Here is a 22,670-nt window from a genome sequence, read left to right on the forward strand (position 1 = left end):
TGAAATTATTTAAATTATGGAGAAATAATTTCCACGACACTAATGACACATACAGTTAATCCCAAAAGTATTCATACCCATGCCAAATTTTGAGCCACAGTGAATTTTTATTTGAACAATGAATAACGTAACTATTTTTTTCACATGAAAAATGCTATGTCCAACATTATTATTACTCCTTGAAATTGTTGTTGTTCTTGTCATTTCCATCATGAGAGAGCATTCTATAATTGAGAACAGCTGAACAACCATAGTTCTCTAGTCAGTTACTAGTCACCTGCAAGTCATGGCAAAAAACAGAAATAGCGATGTTATTCATTTGTATCTCCAGCACCAATGTCTTACCGTGTCTTATCACTTGTTTATGTAATTTCCAGCCAGAAGAAACCTATTGGTCAAATAAAAATGCACTATGGCAAAAAATGTGGCATGGGTATGAATACTTTTGGGCTTAACTGTATATTTTGAAATATTATGACAATGTGTTTTTTATGACTGGTTATGACACTATGCATGTTTGACAAAACATAAACCATTCTGTAACACCATTCTTCTTATAAACAGTATTTTTATATTACATTTCATAATAAATGCTATATATCAATATAATTATCCATGAAGTGATGTCAGATATTTACCCCAATGCTTTGTTTCTCATGACTAGGATGCCAGCAGTAGATTTCAGGAGAAGGACATGACATCCTCTTTGTGACTAATGACCAACATAAGTTGATGTCGTTTTTAAATAAAAATGAATATACATTTATATATAAAAAATATAATTCCTGTACATAATATCATTAATTAATGATAATTCATAATTTTATATAATACCTAATTTTATATAATGTAGGCTACCTTTTTTTTATGAGAAACTGGGTCCTTGGCCTACTTGGTAAGGAAAACTGGGTGATGTCAAAACATTTGTTTCAAGTGGGTACAGTGCAATGACCATGCTCCTGATCTAAAATAAGTTATGTTTTTTAGGTTAGTCAAGTGTGTAAGAATACTGTAAACCCTAATGAATTTCTTACACAAATGTTTCTACTAAGTGTAACTCAATGTTAGAGAAATGTTTCTAATAACTTAAAACATTTGCAGTGGGGAGAAAAAGTATTTGATACACTGCCGATTTTGCAGGTTTTCCCACTTACAAAGCATGTAGAAGGCTGTCATTTTTATCATAGGTACTCTTCAACTGTGAATGATGGAATCTCTCAATGATACTCGCTTTGACATCATTTCCTGTAGCAAAATGTTTTACAGTGGGGAGAACAAGTATTTGATACACTGCCGATTTTGCATGTTTTCCTACTTACAAAGCATGTAGAGGTCTGTAGGTACACTTCAACTGTGAGAGATGGAATCTGAAATAAAAATCCAGAAAATCACATTGTATGATTTTTAAGTAATTAATTTGCATTTTATTTCATGACATAAGTATTTGATACATCAGAAAGGCAGAACTTAATATTTGGTACAGAAACCTTTGTTTGCAATTACAGAGATCATATATTTCCTGTAGTTCTTGACCTGGTTTGCACACACTGCAGCAGGGATTTTGTCCCACTCCTCCATACAGACCTTCTCCAGATCCTTCTGGTTTCGGGGCTGTCACTGGGCAATATGGACTTTCAGCTCCCTCCAAATACTTTCTATTGTGTTCAGGTCTGGAGACCTTGAGAAAGCTTTATTTTTGTCTCATCAGACCACATAACCTTCTCCAGTTCCTCCTCTGGATCATCCAGATGGTCATTGGCAAACTTCAGACGGGCCTGGACATGCGCTGGCTTGAGCAGGGGGAACTTGCGTGCGCTGCAGGATTTTAATCCATGACAGCATAGTGTGTTACTGTGGTCCCAGCTCTCTTCAGGTCATTGACCACGTCCTGCCTTGTAGTTCTGGGCTGATCCCTCACCTTACTCATGATCATTGATGCCCCATGAGGTGAGATCTTGCATGGAGCACCAGACCGAGGGAGATTGACAGTCATCTTGAACTTCTTCCATTTTCTAATAATTGCCCCAACAGTTATTGCCTTCTCACCAAGCTGCTTGCCTATTGTCCTGTAGCCCATCCCAGCCTTGTGCAGGTCTACAATTTTATCCCTGATGTCCTTACAAAGCTCTCTTGTCTTGGCCATTTTGGAGAGGTTGGAGTCTGTTTGATTAAGTGTGTAGACAGGTGTCTTTTATACAGGTAACGAGTTCAAACAGGTCCAGTTAATACAGGGAATGAGTGGAGAACAGGAGGGCTTCTTAAAGAAAACTAACAGGTCTGTGAGAGTCAGAATTCTTACTGGATTTTTGTTTTAGTTTCCGTCTCTCACAATTGAAGTGTACCTATGATAAAATGACAGACCCCTACATGCTTTGTAAGTAGAAAAACCTGCAAAATCGGCAGTGTATCAAATACTTTTTCTCCCCATTGTATGTTATACTGACTTGTTTAAAATGAAAATGTTCCCAGCATGCTCTGCTTCAGGTTGATATTTTAGAATTGAATTAGAATTTATTATTCTTTTTTTGCATGTACAGTGACTGATTAATTCATCTTAGCTACACAAACATCAAACAAATACATTTGTCTAAAGTAATCCAATCATGTAGTAAAACAAATATTTTGCACACATTATAACAAATACATAAAAAAAATTCCTGTCAAAACTTCAGCTGTATTCCAATGGGAATTGTGTGTTCCGTTTTGCAAGCCAATGCCTTGTGAAATTCTGGTAAATTTCCCAGGTTATCCAGAAAAAAGGGATTTCATTTTTGGAAATTTTTGAATTTCCTGAAAGTTTAAGGTATTTTAACCAAGGCTTTCTGGCAAATGGGCTAGCATTTTAATCTGACAGCATGGTGTATTTGAGGGCATCTGAAATTAATAGTCCATGAGCTGGGTAAGTACCAAGGCTTCAAAATAAGGATTTATGGGATATGATAAGTATTGAGAGTTGAGTATTTTATAACAGTGAAGAAAGTGAAATTATAGAGAATAAATGTGTTCAATAACCATGTCTCTGTCATTAACAAAAATAGTCATGGGTGGCACTTTCATGGCAACACTCACAACTCATCAACCATATACACAACATTTCGGTCCATGGTCATAATTCTGACTCAGCTGTAGTCACCCAGGGTTCCGTTCTTGTGCCCCTGCTCTTTATCATCTACTTCAACCCCTGTTGTTAGATCCTCCGTCACCTTAAACTGGACTTTCACTGCTATGCCCCTCAGATCTGCTTCAGCACTAAAACCCTCACCAACCCTCCTCTGTCTCATACTGAAACTCTCCTGGCAACAATAAAAACCTGGTTGCAGCAGAACATCCTCTAGCCCTTGGTAGCCTATGGGGATTTCGGCCGGATTTCACTACTTGGACATTTTGGGTCCTAGATTCATTTCTGTAACAGATACAACCTATTATGATGTATCCTGGTAATAACAACCCCTCTGGCTACAATAAGAACACATAAAAACAGACTTCTGGGTCACTATTTATCAAACTCATCTGTTTGAAAGGCAAAAAAATTGTTTTCAGAAAACATTTCTGCCATTCAGCATCAAGATTTTTTTTTAAAGCATTATGAAGTTTTGTGTCAATGGTATTTCCTCATACTTTCATGCCTTTACTAGCGAATTACACTGTAATTGGGTTGAAAATAATGAAATAATAGAAGGTAAAAAATATAGGCACCCCCAAAAAATTTAAAATGAATAAAATGAAAGATAATTATCTTATCTCACTTTTTTTTGTGTGTAATGACGCAGCACTAGATCGCTAGTTACGTTTGGATATATTTTATAAACTCAAGAACACCCACAAACTATATTGACTAAATATTTATTTTTATATCATATTTATAATACAAACGATGTATTATGGTTCAAAACATCATATATAGTGATGTACACCCTTGTAATCCCTATTCTTGTCTACACATTAGCCTTTCTAAGATGCATAGTCAATGTCGTTGACTGGTGAAAAGTTCCCATAGCAACCCAAACAATACACAGACAACCCAAATTATACACGGACAACCCAAATTATACACGGAACGCTTCACGAAAGTGGCTACAAATAATATACCATTGGAATCGGACGATTATGGCGATTCTATTTTTCTAAATATTTATGCAAATGAGCACTGTCCCCGGATCCGCGGATGTCGACTTTGTATGGCTAGCTTAACAAAACTGAACTTCTACTACTTGGACAAACTCCACACTAACCAAAGCCAGCACCTTCACCCTCACTGTTGATGATTCTGTTGTATCTCCATCCCCTTATGCACGCAATCTCAGTATCATACTGGACTCCTCACTCAGCTTCGAACAACACATAAAACAGAAAGTCAAATCCTAATTCTTCCACCTCCGCAATATTGCCAATTTACAGTCTTCCCTGTCCAGCACTGCCGCTGAAACCCTAATACATGCATTCATTTCTGCCCGTCTTGACTATTCTCTCCTTTCTGGCATTAACTCTTCATCTCTCCATAAACTACAACTAGTTCAAAATTCAGCAAAAATTCAGCACATCACTCCCATCCTACAAGAACTCCACTGGCTCCCAATCTCTAAATGCATTGACTTCAAAATTCTTCTCACGTATATAAGGCCTCCACCAGCTTTTTCCACCCTATCTCTCTGACCTTATTCCCCAATAGAATTAATCCAGATCACTCTGCTCTGCCACTGCTGGCCTCCTTATCATCCCTCGATCCAAAGGAGCTTTGGAGAGAGGGCTTTTTCAAGGGCTGCTCCAAGACTTTTGAATGCACTTCCACAATTCATCCGTGACTCTAAATCTGTTGCCATCTTCATCCACCGACTCAAGTCTCATCTGTTCAAACAAACCAAGCCAAGCCCCACCCCAGCCCTATTTTGTTTGACCCACCCCCTCTTTTTGTTTTTGTTTTGTTAGCTACCTTCTCATTGTTTGTTATGTATGTATTGTAAAGCATCTTTGGGTCTTTGAAAAGTGCTATATAAATGTAATGTATTATTACTATTATTAGAGTTCACTTGAAAGGGCAATGCATATTGGGAAATTATACTGTAGGTGTGGCATAGTATATTACTCAATTCCTTTAAGCAAATACAACTCAAATTTGAAAACTTGTTTAAGTTACATTTTTCTTTTTTTTTTGTTCTGGGAACCAATTGAGGTTTACAGTGTAAGTGAAGTATTACTAATTTCTTTTGAGGCAAATCAGTAAACAAGTTTAGAACCAAAAGGTTTTGAGTTATTAAAATCATAACTTTTAAGATTTATATTAGTTGTCTTTACTTAAATTATTTAATTTCCTTTAAATTACTGTATAAGTATGATGAACACATATAGAGTGAGTTTTTCCAACATTAAATAAACAGTTACTCTTAAAATACTTAGAATAGTTTAGCTGTATTGACTTAATTTTATTAAGTGAGAAGTTTCAGTAATTGAAAACAATTCAGTTGACTTTTTTAGCCATTCAATTGACTTGTAATCAAAAAGTACATGTAATAGTAACACCAATTATACAAGTTACACAAACAAATGGCTTCTGATTAAATAAACGTATATATTTTATGGCAATCAGTTGACTTCATTTTTTTTGTTCTGCTAACATATTCGGGTTATTAGGGTACAATTTTAATGAGGATTGTGAGTGCTAGGGCAAAAATAAAAACGTGCAAGCCTTTATAGAACCAGGAAACTCTGACTAGCATTTGTTGTAAGAAATGCAGTTGGGTTATTTTCAAAGCGATTTTATTGAACAGTCCTAAACAAAGTCAACATTTTCCAGGTATTTTAGGGTTTCATGTCAACATGCAATCGAAGGAAGGGGTATATTGGCCAATCATAAGCTCTGAATTTGTATAGACCTGTAGCCTATGTCAATTTTGTATTGACTGTAAATGACTCATCCAGTCAATTATAATGTTTTTGCTCCTGGCTGGCATTAAGTAATTTAAGGTAAGTAAATAAGCTTGTGGTATTTTTCCGCAACATAATCTATCTAGATAAGCAAGCCACACACCAGTGGCCCACCGGCGGCCAACTAGCTTTTTGCAAAGCGTATGGCCAGCGCTCTTCGCAGTCGGGCCTCCGGTGGGACGTTTTCATTGCAATGCCTTCCAACAATACCCTGATCAGCGGCTCACCAGGGGCTAGCCACTTTTATGCACTAAACCTAGCGGGATGCCTCATATAGGTTTTATTTACAATAATCCATTACAATCATTTTGTATCGGTCTGTCATGGTGACGAAAGAGCTGAGCCGCAAGGCAAAGCTCTCGATTTACCGGTCAATCTACGTTCCTACTCTCACCTATGGTCATGAGCTTTGCGTCATGACCGAAAGGACAAGATCCCGGATACAGGCGGCCGAAATGAGCTTTCTCTGCAGGGTGGCCGGGCGATCCCTTAGAGATAGGGTGAGAAGCTCGGTCACCCGGGAGGAGCTCAGAGTAGAGCCGCTGCTCCTCCACATCGAGAGGGGTCAGCTGAGGTGGCTTGGGCATCTGTTTCGGATGCCTCCGGAACGCCTTCCTGGGAAGGTGTTCCGGTCCCGTCCCACCGGGAGGAGACCCCGGGGAAGACCTAGGACATGCTGGAGGGACTATGTCTCCCGGCTTGCCTGGGAACGCCTCGGTGTCCCCCCGGAAGAGCTAGAGGAAGTGTCTGGGGAGAGGGAAGTCTGGGCATCCCTGCTTAGACTGCTGCCCCCGCGACCCGGCCCCGGATAAGCAGAAGAAGATGGATGGATGGATGGACAATCATTTTGGTCATATCACAAATGACAATGAACTGAATAAAATCTAAACAATTTATTTCAAATAGTGCAAGATTTATACAAAAAAACATGCATTATACAGCAAGCATACAAAATAAACATGTGCAAATGAATTGAAATATATATATATATTTAATCAAATAGTGCAAGAAAATTTGTCCAGCATCAGATATAGTAAAATTACAGTATTTGAATGTGAAAAAGTACAAAATAAACCTAATATAATACAAAATAAACAAGGGCTAGAATAGCAGTAATATCCAAAATGTAACCTAGCAGCAATCGATAGTTATTGAATATTGTAGATACATCAACGCAATAAGCTTATGAATGGTGGCATCGCACACTACAACTACAGTCAGAATTAAGAACATTCACACACAGCTTTAAATATATTAGGAGGTTAATGCGATCATATACATAACACTGTACATAGCAGCAGTTTAAAAAAAAAGTTACAATAAAAGATTACTGTAGATTAGCAGCAATATTGGTTGTGCTGGAAATTTAATTTCACGTCTTCTCCCACCTGCACGGTCAGCTGCCCCTTTCTGGTACCTGGGGACCTGGTTCGGGATGGCCTCGTCGGCGACAACACGGTTGGAAGGATTCTTCCTTATGGCTCCTGTAATACAGAATTCAGATATTGTACTTCAATGGTCTGACATGATTTAGAGAATTGCATGACATTCAAGATAAATTAAATGTTTCATGATGACAACATGCTAGCGTAACCATATTCTTGTTTTTACCTGATTGTAGAGCCAGCTGTGCCCTCGGCTTGACATTCTCTTCAGTCAGATGTTTATCAGAAGCTAAAAAGCACAATGAAATGTCAATAGCTTAATAGTGAAATAAACATAACTGTCATATACATGTCATTTCTGAAAGGCTGTACAGCAGGGGTGCTCACTCCTGCTCCTGGAGAACTACCATCCTGTAGGTTTTCATTCCAACACTAATTTAGCACAACTGGTTCTATTAATTGGTTGGATGAAGAACTTGATCAAGTTAGTGTCAACTGGGGTTGGAGAGAAGACCGACAGGACAGTAGCTCTCCAGGAGCAGGAGTGGGCACCCCGCTTTACAGTATTGCATTTTAGTAAAGGGCACACGTTCAGACAAATGCAGTTTCATGAAGACAAGATGCTAGCGTAACTATAGATTTGTTTTTACCTGATTGTAGAGCCAGCTGTGCCCTCAGCTCGACCTTCTCTTCAGTCAGCCGCTTGATCTTCTCCAAATGTTCTGAAAGAAGACAGACAGTTAATTATTCAGTCCTAAATATCTGGTTATTTTACAGTCAGAACGCAAATCGTATTGTCCGCCAAAATGTTCATTCATACCTTCATGTGCGGAGCTAAAACTTCCCCAAACTCTGCCTTCTTGCCCTTCTTGCCAACCTCTGCTTTCTTTCTACAATCCACAGGGTGTTGTGGTGTAGATATGCGTCCTTGGGGTGGTAGGGGCCCACGCTGGAAGGGCTCCTCTGGCGATACACACGTCCGGTCTCTCACATGTCTAGGAAAAGTTAAGGTTTTGTAAGCATTTACCCGGCAATACATATTTTCATTCAAAGTTTCAAATTGTTCTGGCAAACCTGTCGTGGCTGAAAGATTTCCTGCTGGTGATGCTGTGTGGTGGCCAGTAGCAAATTCCCATTTGAGCCACAGGCTTGGAACTACTGCCACACAGTCATCCTCCGGGAACAAAACTTGAGAAAACGTCATGACCTGAAAGCAATGTTTAGAAAAGAGGTTTATAAAACCGGCAGCATAAGACACACACAGGCTAGCTAAGAACAATGTGGATACACAAAGACACACAAGACACATCAGTAACGGAATTGTAACAAGTTCAGGTTTAGCTAGTCTAGCTAAATGTTACTGCAATGAGAAACGTTATCCACATGATGTGGATAACGTTACATAAAGAAACACAATATAGCTAACGTTATGTATCAGTTGATAAAAGTTACAAGGAATAAGCACATATATTATGACATTCTAACTTGTTGATACCATTTCAGTACAGTGAACTCATTGTCATGTTCAAGAAACCAATTTGAAATGATTTGAGCTTTGTTATTATATTATAGATTTGGTATTTGTCCTAGGGGGGCATCCTTGCAGATTATAGGGTTAATCTTAAATCTGCCCATCTGTATAACCCTTTAGTGTCTCTGTTGTTTGTCCAGATGCTTAAGGTCCCCCTCAAGGGTTGAGAAAGTTAACCAGATGGGGGAGGACAACATGTGACTTGTTTGAAACCTAGGACATGTGATAGAACAGGGGGAGTGTTTCATTGACAAGACAGATGGCTAACAACTTACCACACCTCTTTTCTATGTGATATATACGGTTGAATGAGATATATTGAGTTAGAGACTCCTCGGATTATTATGTCTGTAAGCGGTTGACGCGTCTCTCTCATGTGCAAATGATTTAATAAGCTGTTAATTTGTGCCAAGAGTATTTCGTCTCTGTACTTCCTTCTTAAAGAGTTCTGATCGATAAAATTGCCATCACAATTCTCATTCTGTTTACGCCAAATTCTGACTCTACCATCTGAATATCTCAAAAGAAATCGAGACTCATCAGACCAGGCAACATTCTTCCAGTCTTCAACTGTCCAATTTTGGTGAGCTCGTGCAAATTGTAGCCTCTTTTTCCTATTTGTAGTGGAGATGAGTGGTACCCGGTGGGGTCTTCTGCTGTTGTAGCCCATCCGCCTCAAGGTTGTGCATGTTGTGGCTTCACAAATGCTTTGCTGCATACCTCGGTTTGCTGCATACCTCGGTTGTGATCTTCTATCAGCTTGAATCAGTCAGCCCATTCTCCTCTGACCTCTAGCATCAACAAGAGATTTCCGCCCACAGGACTGCCGCATACTGGATGTTTTTCCCTTTTCACACCATTCTTTGTAAACCCTAGAAATGGTTGTGCGTGAAAATCCCAGTAACTGAGCAGATTGTGAAATACTCAGACCAGCCCGTCTGGCACCAACAACCATGCCACGCTCAAAATTGCTTAAATCACCTTTCTTTCCCATTCTGACATTCAGTTTGGAGTTCAGCAGATTGTCTTGACCAGGACCACACCCCTAAATGCATTGAAACAACTGCCATGTGATTGGTTGATCAGATAATTGCATTAATGAGAAATTGAACCGTGTTCCTAATAATCCTTTAGGTGAGTGTATGTATGTACCATTAGTAGAGAAAACCATTAGTGAGTGAGCAATCAAAACACGTATTTTATTTGTTATGGGAGTCACAATCAACTGTAGGTCATAACACAATGGCACAATCATAAAACAAAACATGGCAAAAAAGAAAAAAATTACCTGATCCCTGTTCTAAAGTATGCATACCTTTAGTTCTTAATACTGTGTATTGCCCCCTTTAGCATCAATGACAGCATGCAGTCTTTTGTAATATGAGGCCTTTAATTCTTGCAGAGTGGCTCAATGATTTTAAGGTCAGGAGACTGTGATGGCCTTTCGAGAACCTTCACCTTTTTCTGCTGTAACCACTGGAGGGTCAACTTGGCCTTGTGCTTAGGGTCATTGTCGTGCTGGAAAGTCCAAGAGCGTCCTATGCGCAGCCATCAATTTTCACAAGATTCCCTGTGCCTTTAGAGCTCACACACCCCCAAAACATCAGTGAGCCACCACCATGCTTCACAGTGGGGATGGTATTCTGTTCACAATACGCCTTGTTGACCCCTCCGAACATAGCGCTTATGGTTGTGACCATAAAGCTCTATTTTGGTCTCGTCACTCCAAATTACAGGTGCCAGAAGCTGTGAAGCGTATCGTCGTATTGTGCTCCTTGAAACAACCACACCATCTTTTTCCAGAGCAGCCAATATTTCTCCTGAGGTTACCTGTGTGTTTTTCTTTTTATCCCGAACAATTCTTCTGGCAGTTTGTCTGAAAACTTTCTTGGTCTACCTGACCTTGGCTTGGAATCAAGAGATCCTTGAATTTGTGAGCTGGGGAAAGCCCCGCTCCTTTCTGCGATATTACTCTGCCCAGAAAAGAGACCTGCGTCCTTACCAGCTGTAGCTTTTCTTTTGACACCTTGAACCCTTTCTCAGCCAGTCTGGTGAGGACCGTCATCGTAGCTTGGATGCAGGCGGCCACCATCGGGGCCGCCAGCAGCAGGTCGTCTATGTACTCTCAGTACCTGGTTGAATATACCAGGGGAAAGCGCAAACCCCTGTGGTAGTCTTGTGTATCGCCATTGTCGACCCCTATGTGTGAAGGAAAAAATATCACGAAGTTCCTCTGCTAGTGGGAGACAGAAAAAACATTAGCAAGGTCAATGCAGGTGAACCATTTTTACATCTTACAGCTGTGTGAGTACCATACATTTGGCACCTGAGTGAGTGTCCAATCAGTACATTTGACCGCCCATTTAACCATGGGCCCCAGGTCTTTTGCTTGGTGTTTAGGATGCAGGGCCAGTGACACATGCGGGACGGACTCCTCCGCCATCATGTACCACTGATCCTGCTCCTCTGTCAACTGTACATCTGCCGCTACCCCTTCAGGGCCTACATATTTGAATTTAGACCCGACCTGGCACGTGTCCCCACACACTACATCCCCAAACCCCTCTCTATACACCTCATCGCCCTGCCGATCATAAAATAGGGTTACATGTGGGGGGTCTGGCGGAGGAAAGTACAGCTCGAGGAGGGAGATCCACGGCCTCCACTTGAAGTACTGGGACAAAATACCCTGTTTGTCCGGCTTTTCCGGTATCAATAGTTCCCAGTATATCTCCACTATTTCTCCCTTCACCGGTTGAACCAGGTACTGCCCTTTGCGTGTGGTTTCAGGTCCGCACACCGCCGATGTCCCGTCTGGTAACGTGACAGTTAGTCCATCTGGAGACCGTTAGTCCTTGCAGTGTTCTGTGGGCAGTCTCTGGACCAGTGGTTCGGGTCACCACACGTAAAGCAGGTTCCGTATGGGACTTGGGCTCCTGGAGCCCCTCTGCCCCTTCTAAACCACTCCTGCTGCAGACCCCCCTTCCCCGGGTGGTGCCCTGTGTGTTTGGCCCATGTTTCTTTACATGCTTCTAGATACTGTCTAGGGTGTTGCTCTTTTTCCCAAGGTAACTTGGGCATCGGGACCCCAGCGGGCAAGGGAAATCATTCCCTCAGGGCTGTGGCTATTCGCCCAACCACCTGACTGAAAGGGGTGTCGTCAGGGCCCCTTTTTCTATCTCAGTCATAGCCTGGGCGGACACGGCTCGGGCGGCTACTGCCCTCCAGTCCCCCAGTGCCAACATTTGACCGGCTGTGAGTTTATCATATTGTCACAACCATAGTCCACCACCCTTTCCCATCGGGGGTAATTTATCTACCAGTGCCTGTACGTCTCCCAGCCCCAATGGTTTATATCGCGGTCCGCCGTCTCCCACTCTAAAGAGAGGCAGCTGAAACCCAGCACAACTAGCTTCCCTTGCTTGTGACCGCGTATGAATTTTATTTTGAGTCCTTTGAATCAATTCTAATGCGTCATGGTGTAGTTCTTGTTCTGGTGGGGGCGAACGCAGCAGAGGGTATAAGTCTGCGTCTCCCTTACTCCAATCTCCACTACTGTCTGTGTCGGTCCATCTCCCTACTGCTTTCCCCGTGAGTAACATCCGTCCTCTATATGAATTTCCTTTTTTCTGCCTAGTTTTTGTCCTTCTCACTGTGTCACTATCGTCCGACCCCGACTTTGAGTCCTCACCTAACCTGCTTTTAGTACGGCCTGACCTTTTCTTTCTGGCCCCTGTAATCTCATCCTGTTTATTCTCTCCTAGTTGTCTCCCCTTCTCGCTCCTCTCCTCGTACCTCCCGTACTCTCTCTGCCCTTGCCTTGAACAGTTTCACCTCCCCCTCAGTGTCTGTCTCGCTCTCTGATTCCGCCTTCCTACTCAACTTTCTCTTATCTTGCTTTCCTGTGAATTGAGTTATGGGCTTGCTGTTCTTTGTGTCTAAAGACAATATCCCACTCTCTAAACGTAACACTGGATATAATGGTGCACGCTCTGTACCAAGCACCAAGTCATCTTCATATGCTGGGGGTTATATCTCTCCTCCCTTTTTCTCCTCCTTAATTTTCTGTTCCTTTTTCTCTTTGTTCAAATGGTCTACGCCCTGACACCACACTGCTAATTTACACCATTATTTTCTGTGCTTTTCCCATTCCTTCTCCTTTTCTCTATATCTCCCTCTCTTGACCAAATTTGCTGTTTCCTTCTTGTCTCTAACTCTATCTCGATTTTTGGAACAATCCTTCTCCTTATTCCACAAAATAACATGTAATGGTCTCCTTTCCTCCATCCTTAATCCTGCCTCACTCACCACTTGTCGCAATTTCTCTTCTATCCCTTCTTTTTCTTTCTGAATTGGGTCCATCCTGCCTACAACCGTCATTACATTTGCCACCTGTATCCCCAATTGTTTCCACTTTCCCGTACTTGGACCCCACCCATCGTCATCAACTTCTCTCTCAAACTCCCCGTCCATTTATCCCTGACTTATCTTACTGTGAGTCCCAGACTCAGAATGATTAACAAATGACTACTAAAGAAGGGAGACTAGAGACTACCCAAGAAAAATTCTGATTGGATATCTTGGATATTAACCCTTCTTTTTCCAACACAAACTAATGAAATTTAATGGCAAGATCTTTACAATTAAGACAAAACAAAGCCGTCGGCAGCTAGAAGAGCTGCTGTTACATTAGTAAAAACTAGCTTCCCGTGGGATCGCGAAGATGTGTTGAATGGATTATACGTGGAACGCTATTTGCAGTGGTTTCTGTATCAACTCCAAACAAAGGACGGTGAATGAGGATTAAAGGGATCCTGCTCGCTGTAAGTTGGCAACGTGGACACAGGACGGAAAAAAATGAAGGCCGGTGGGTGCTGTTTACTTTGTTTAAATGCTTCATATAATGGAGTTTGAAGTTTGAATTAAACAGAGACATGCTGCGCTTATATTACGTGCTGGTTGTATTGTTGTTTATGGATGGAAAGGAGAAATCAGATTCTGAGATGGCTACTGGTGTTGATGGTGGAAATGTTGTTCGGAAAAAGGTTGCAAATGATGATTGTGATGTAGATGAAAATGATTCGCAAAAAAGAGTGAGAAAAATTACTCCTAAGGGGGTTACTCTGCTATTTGAAAATTTGCAAAGGACTAGAAAACAGACGTTAAATCAAGTGAACAAAATCAAACAAAAGGTGAATGATCTGTTTTCTCTCAAAATCACATGTCAAACTATAACAGATGTTGAAAAACAAATTAAGAAGTTTGATAAATATTGCAAAGAGGCCGAAGAACTGCATCATTCAATTGTTGAAATGCCGATACCTCAGGATGAGTCTGACAAACAAAACAAATGGTTTTGTGCTAAAATTACTGCAAACCAGGAATTTTATAAAGATGTCAGAGAATGGTTGTCTGATACTGGAAACTCTTTGAATGTGGATAAAACTTGCGATGCTTCATCTATAACAAGCAGTGAAATAGGATCTGATGACAGTATTTCAAATGTGTCCACAAAATGATCTCATCATAGCAAAGCATCAAAAGGTTCAACTACTGCTTCAAGTTCAACATCTTCTGCACGGATAAAGGCCATGGCACAAAAAGCTGCATTAGTACAACATGCTGCTGCTATGGAAAGTAGACATGTTTTGGAGGAGGAGGAAGAGAAACTTTGCATGCAAAGTGAAAGACTCAAGAAACAAAAGGAACAACTCATGATGAATGCAAAAATAGCAGCCAACGATGCAAAGTTGTCAGTTTCATCAACCATGCAGGATGGAAGTAGTAAAAGAGCACTCTCTGATGATTCAAAATGCAAAACATCACATTCACTGAATCACATTCGACAACTACAGTTGCCCAAGAATTCTACTCAAATTCCAATGCACTGTTCAACCACACAACAAACTTCAGGTATGCAGAATGGGGCAGCTGCTGTTCAAACTAATCCAGTCTCTCATTATCAATCACAAGTTCATTCTTCACAAGCTTCTCCACAAACTGATACTGGACAAAATATTTTGTACATCATCATGCAGCAACAGGCAAATATTACAGCCCAGCTTGCTCATCAGGGGAATGTGGCTTTTTACCTCCTCGAGTTATTCCAATCTTCGATGGAGATCCATTACAGTTTGCTGCTTTTATTCAAACTTTTGAGCATGGAATTGAAAGAAAGACCACAAATTCAAAGGATTGCTTGTATTATTTAGAACAATATACTAGAGGACAACCAAAAGAACTGGTGAGAAGCTGTCAGCACATGCCAGCTGAACAAGGATTCAAAAGGGCCAAGGATTTGTTAAAGGAACACTTTGGTCATGAGTTGAAAATTACAGCAGCCTATATGGAAAAGGCTTTGAATTGGCTTCTAATAAAAACTGATGACAGCAATGGTTTGCAAGCGTATGCCTTGTTTCTAAGAGGGTATTTCAATGTGATGATAGATTTGCAGTATATGGATTAGATTAATGTTTCATCGAATCTTAAGAACATCATGTTGAAACTGTCTTACCTGTCTTATCTCTGTTGCCCAGATTGAAGAATTCCTGGTTGCACAGTATAATCATGATTTCAATGAGAAATCTCTAGAAGATGACTTCAAACCATCTAGAGAGGATCAACTGTTTATGGAGATAATGGAGCAGTCCATTACGACAGAAAATTGTCATTATTGTATTGACATGCCCTTTAGGAAGCACAATGTTATCATGCCTAACAATAGGTGTCTGGTGGAACAGCGTTTAACAACCTTGAAAAGAAAGTTCATTAGGAACCAGGAGTTTCAAGAACAATACTCGGCCTTTGTAACTGATGTTATCGACAAGGGGTATGCTGAAGCAGTACCAGAAGATCAGTTATTACGGGATGATGGAAAGGTGTGGTATATCCCACATCACAGGGTATACCAAACCTAAAAAAAAAGAAGATTAGAGTTGTGTTTGACTGTAGTGCAGTCTTTAAAGGAATGTCCTTGAATTCCCAATTACTGCAAGGCCCAAATCTCACCAACACATTATTGGGGGTTCTGACCAGGTTCAGGCAAGATCATGTGTCTTTGATGGCGGACATCGAGGCTATGTTCCATCAAGTAAAGGTTTCACAGAAGGATGTGAACTTTCTTAGTTTTTTGTGGTGGCCAAATGGTAACATTACGCAAAGCTTTAAAGAATTCAGAATGAATGTCCATTTGTTTGGGGCAATTTCATCACCAAGCTGTTGCAATTATGCCTTGAGAAAACTTGTGGAGGATTACAAAGATTGCTGTCCAAACACAGTCTTGAATACCATCTTGCATAATTTCTACGTAGACGACTGTTTAACATCTGTTCACACTGAAGGAGGCACTTCATATGGTTAAAGATTTAACTGCAGTTTGTTCTAAAGGAGGATTCCAGTTATCCAAGTGGATGAGTAATAGTCGTAAGGTACTAGCAAATATCCCAGAAGAACACGACTAAAGACCTCAACCTGGATAAAGACAACTTACCTGTGGAGACAGTGCTTGGGTTACACTGGTGTGTGGAATCTGATGCATTCAAGTTCAAGATTGCCGTAAGTGAAAGACCATACACAAGACGAGGCATTTTGTCTGTTGTTAGTTCTATTTACGATCCTTTGGGATTTCTTTCACCATTAACACTGCCTTCTAAGTTACTATTACAGGAACTATGTAAAAGAAACATCGGATGGGATGATGAAATGCCACAGATTTTGGCATGTCAGTGGTCAGAGTGGCTGCAAGATCTCAAAAGTTAGTAATGGTGAAAGTAGAAAGATGCATTATGCCAAAGGATTTTGGAAAGATCAAGATAGCTCAATTGCATCACTTTTCAGATGCATGTGAGTGTGGTTATGGAACCAAGAAGGTAAGATTTTCCTTTATGCTTGGAAAATCCAGAGTCACTCCTTTAAAACAAACAACAATACCCAGACTTGAACTTGCAGCTGCTGTTTTAGCAGTCAGAGTTGGCCAGATGCTCAAGAAGGAACTTCAAATGGATTTGGACAAGTCAATGTTTTGGACAGACAGTTAAACTGTCTTGAAGTACATTGCCAATGATGCAAAGAGGTTCCATACATTTGTGGCAAATTGAGTGGCAGTCATCAGGGACGCAACAGAAGTTGTACAATGGTACAATGTTGGAACAAATCCAAATCCTGCTGATGTTGCCTCTAGAGGCATGTCTGTTGAAAACTTCTTGAAAGCCAATAGATGGATACAGGGTCCAGATTTCCTTTTGGATGCTTTAGAAGAATGGCCACAATTCTATTGTGACCAGGTCTTGAAGGATGATCCAGAGGTTAAAACGGACACCGTAGTAGTTGCTGCCATTTCCAAATGTTTAGACACTGCTACTAATCAACTTTTGAAAAATTTTTCTGATTGGAGAAAATTGAAAATTGCAGTGGCATGGATTCTAAAGTTCAAGGATGTGCTCTGGAAGCTCAAGGAACACAGGAAACTTATTCAGTCCTCTGTTACTTCTGGAACGAGTGATTTTATATTGGAACAGGACAGAGTTGAAGAGGAAATGAAAAAGTTCCGAACAGGATTCCATTGTCAAGGTCTTAAGCCAATTGATCTTTCTCAAGCAGAATCAGCAATTATTGGATTTTCTCAACGTGATTCATTCAAACAGGAAATTTTTTCTCTGCAAAGTGGAACATCTGGAGTTAAAAGGAGTAGTAGCATCTACAAGCTTGATCCAGTATTGATTGATGGTCTACTTCGAGTGGGTGGAAGACTTAATAGATCAGAAATGCCTGAGGAGGTTAAATGCCCGGTTATCCTGCCAAAGAAACATCATATATCCAAACATATCATGCAGCATGTTCATAAACAACTAGGTCAGGATTGTGCCAGATTTGCCTACTTTTACTAATACTGGTGTAGACTACTTTTGACCTATTGAGGTGAAAAGAGGTCGCAGTCTTGTGAAAAGGTATGGAGTTCTGTTCACCTGCATGACTAGTCGAGCAGTACACGTGGAAGTAGCCTACTCTCTGGATACAAATTCCTGTATAAATTGCATTCGTCGTTTCATGTGTCATCGTGGGCAAGTAGTTCATTCAAGATCCGATAATGGAACAAATTTTATTGGAGCAGAGAGGGAGCTTAGGGAAGCTTTGAAGACACTGGATCATAATGAAATTCAGCGTACCTTTCTATCAGAAGGCATAAAATGGACCTTTAATCCTCCTGCAGCATCCCATCATGGAGGCGTGTGGGAAAGGCTCATTCGCCTTGTAAAGAATGTTTTGTACTCCACTCTTTGACAACAAACCTTGGATGATGAGAGCTTTCACACTATTCTTTGTGAAGTGGAAGTCATTCTTAATGACCGACCTGTCACAAAGCTTTCAGACGATCCAAACGATTTGGAAGCACTCACGCCCAACCATTACCTACAATTAAGATCAAAACCACTTCTTCCACCAGGACTTTTCCAAGAAATTGACTTCTATATCAGACATAGGCGGCAAGTCCAATATCTGTCTGATCTTTTCTGGAAAAGGTGGATAAGGGAGTATCTTCCATTGCTTCAGGAATGGATGAAACCACGTAGAAACTTTGTTGTCGGTGATATAGTAGTCATCATGGATCCAACAGCTCCACGTGGCTCATGGTCATTAGGCAAAATCATCCAGACATATCCTGACAAAAAAGGATTTATTCGCTCTGTACAGTTGAAGATAAAAACGGGCCTACTGGATAGACCTGTTTCTAAGATCTGCTTGCTGCTTGAAGATATAAAGGACTGATCTTCGACCAGAAATACACATGCTCCTTTGATAATTTAAGAAGTAATTGTAGTTACACCAACAATTATGGGGCCGGTGTGTTGGTGCCAGTGCCAATGTATATGTATTTCGGGTTGTCACCAGGTGGGGGCAGTATGTGCACAGAATGTTTTTAAACCGGTGATTTACACATAGAGGTACTGGGGCTTGGTGTGGGAACGCATACAGTTTATACCACACACTAAAGTGGATATTCACAGCCTCAAGTATGTTTAATGTTTGCATTTTGTAAATAAAGAAACAGAAAAGTAGATATGGACTACAAGACTGTTGATGTGCGTAAAAAGGGCGTTGTATAACAAAGCCGTCGGCAGCAAGAAGAGCTGTTGTTACACATTCTATTGGAAAATAGGGTGTGTGATCTCCGCTTTGGTAATTATTTCATGCCTACGTGATATGCAGCAGAACTGGTGTAGTCATTAAGATTTTCAGTTAAAAAGGTTTCAGTTAAGCAGACCTTAAACAAGAGGTTAAGAGCATGGTTTGACCAACTGATTTTGATGGTATGAGACAATTATTTGCAGGAGGTCATGATAGAGATGGCATACATGGTTTCTATGGAACTTTGCAAAATAATGGCCTATTCGTTTGTGTTGTATCATTGTATTGCCTGTTTATTTTTTTATTGTTTAAAGTGTGTAGCTATTAACCATTAATTTAAAATAAATGTTTAGAGTTTTATTTGATATTGGATCTTTTTTACTGAGGGGTATAATAAGTCATTTACTGCCATAGATGCACATAGGCTCCATATCTCTCAAGCTTCCCAGTGGGGGAATTTTGACTCCAGAGGCATATATTGTTCAATACAATTCATATTTTTCATTGCATGACCTAATCAATCGGCTTATTCTTTAATGGTAACAGTCACATGATCACCCTATTCAAATTGACATAAACCAACAACATTTAGTCTTTCCTTTATAATCTGTAATTCTTGCTTTCAATTTCTTCTTTGGAACTCAAAGATTGATAAGCCTACAGAATTGCTCTTTGCTCAAGTAAACAAAGTAGTATACTTAAAGTGTATTGTTTTGGAACCACATGTTAAAACAATGTCGTTTACTAAATATATGTCAGTGTGTTAAAGTGGACCCACTTATTTCATAATTAAGTATACTTATACTGATGTTAGGAAATAGGATTTTGGTAAAATTTTGTACAGGACTATATACATAAATATATTATAAGTACACAATACTTTTAAATAAGTGGGTCCATTTTAACTAATTAAACTGTTTCAATACTAATTCTAAAGAACGACAAATGTGGTTCCAAAATTACACACTTTAAGTATACTGCTTTCTAACTTTAAGTTGCCTTCTGAGTGTAACTGTTGAAATTAGAATGAGAACCAAAGACAAGTGTGTAGTGTAATAAGAAATGTCTGTTCAGGAAGAGTGTGTAGTGTAATAAGAAATGTCTGTTCAGGAAGAGTGGAAGGGTATTCGACGAAGAGGTGCGTCTGGCCCCACCAAGTCTCCAACTTGGTGATGTTAATCAGGGGTCCTGGATAACAATTGCTTCTCAAAAGATCTGGAACACCAGGTGTGCATGATATTGTGGACATTTATCTGTAGTGTTTGGATTTTCCCTCTTCCCCGTAAAGGGCATAATAGGCTGATATGTACTGTACGGGTTATGGGTCAAACTTCAAAAGAACATTGTAGAAATTATTGTCAGACATGTCAGACAACAACTGGCAGCAATGCCCTGTCCATTGGATAATTTTGCATTAAGTGGGACAGATCCTGTCCTTTGCGTTCATTGTGTTTGCCAAGGTTTGCCAAAGTAATGCTAATTACTATTTGGGGGAGTGTTTTAGATACGTCAGATTTTAGGATAAATAGCCATGTCACCAAAACGTTTTTTGAGTTTGTCCTCATTAAAGAGACTTCCCAACATGTTGTGTTGTATTCATATTTATGAGTTTGTCATTGTTAAATAGACCAATCGACACGTGTTGTAGTCAAATTTGGTTGTCTATCTTTAACAGAAGCTCCTAACACACCTTTGTGCTATAGTGACTGAAAAACGTATGGTATAATTAGTAGACCGTTAGGCTGGTTGGGAGGTGTGATGGTAATTTTATCGATCAGAACTCTTTTAGAAGGAAGTACAGAGACGTTCTCTTGGCACATTCTAACAGTTTTATTAATATTTGCAAATATGAGAGACGCGTCAAACGCTTACAAACATAATCATCCGAGGAGTCTCTGACTCAAAACATGCCCAATCCGTATTTATAACATAGAAAAAGGGGTGTGGTAAGATGCTGCCATCTGTCCTGTCAATAAAACACATTCCCTTTGTTCTATCACACAAGTCAAATGCTGTCCTCCCCCACCTTATCCTTCCTGCCATAACGTTTACTTTTGTGTTTACCTAAACATCCAATTGATCTTACTTCCTCCCAAGGACCACATTCCTGAGGAACAAAAGACTGACACCCTTCTTTGTCTAGGCAGGAGGACATGGCCCAAATACCTGTTAATCCTCTGATATTATACAGACGTGTGTCACAATCAAAGTAAAGATCTACATATCAGCCAAATGGAAAGACAGACATTTCTCAAATGCACCTTAGTCAAAAAGTTCCATAACAATCCATCCTCTTGATACCATGTCAAACCTTGCTATCAAACCTGAAACAGTTCACTCATTAGGATGTAGACTGCAACACAACAGTACTCTTTAACAACATAACCCAGTCAATATCATTACCCTTAATGATTAGTGAACGGAACGAATCTTAAATGTCAAATGACATTCTTCTAAATCATTACCAAGATCACACATTGTGATTATACAGAATCATAACATAGTACAGCAAAACCTTTTATGTTAAAATCATCATAAATACCCATCACTGAATACATCTTTCAATTAATCACTGCTACAAAGTCCTCTCATGCCAATTAGATGTTCTTCCAAAGTCATCACAAATGTTCTGCTCCTCCAAACGTCAGACAGTCAGTTATGAACCATTTCTTTGGCAGGCCGGTGTAACAGAACGTAAAAGTCAGATGAATATTCCAAGGTGTTGTCCTTCTTTCTAGCTGCTTTATCACCCAGGCCAGAATAATCTGTGTGTTCTCCTTTGTGAATGCCAAGATGACCAGTTTTAGCTAAAGGTTCTATAGCTAAAGGCCAGGTAAAAGTCACTGGTTACTAGTACCAGAATATTCACTTTTCACCCAGTGACTTCAATTCACTGTGCCTAACCTTTAAACAGCGAAGCCCTCCTGTAGCGTGTGTCGTCGACCCCAGGTTCCTCTCTCAGCTACCTGGACAGCAGATGAGATGTACACAATCAGACACAATCAGCGTAGCATGATGTCGTGCAGTAGATCTTTCCGCCCCTGTAAACGTTGTCCAGAACCGGAGCTTTCCTTTGCCTCAATCCTCTCGGCCGGAGGTTGCCTTCTCCATCACATTGCAGAACCGTCAGGACTCGAATCAGTCCAGCTCACAGGAACCCAGCATCCTGTAGACGTGAGGCACCTAGAAGTGCAGCGCCCCAGAGTAGACTCCTCTCTCAGCTGTAGGACAGTCTGTCTGTGAGATTCATCTCATCTCAGCCACCTCACAGTTGTCCTTTACAGCCAAGCTCAGTCTCTCTCTGGGCTCCAACAAGTCCTCTATTGCCGAATCACTTTCAAGTGTCCTGTATCTGAAGTGTGAATTATCCTTGAGAAGATTAGTTACAACCGCACAGTACACCATCACAAATATGTCCATTACATTAGCTTGTTGCATCTCGCTGATACATTAGAGCCAAACACTATCAAACACTCAAAACTATATTTCCAATGTCTTTCTATTTCCTTTGTCTAAATAGATTAGAACAGTTGTAGACAGTAACATTAACATTTCTGGTGCTTATGTTCTGCTAGTATAGCAAAATAACAATTCCACTCTTTTCTATAGTTGGTTTAACAACCAACACAAAGAACAGAAGAACACAATGTCTCATTTTCCATTACTGTTTCAATAACTCATCAATTAAGATAGTTTGCTTACATTGA

Source organism: Esox lucius, chromosome 4 (assembly GCF_011004845.1).
Source record: "Esox lucius isolate fEsoLuc1 chromosome 4, fEsoLuc1.pri, whole genome shotgun sequence".
NCBI lineage: Eukaryota > Metazoa > Chordata > Actinopteri > Esociformes > Esocidae > Esox > Esox lucius.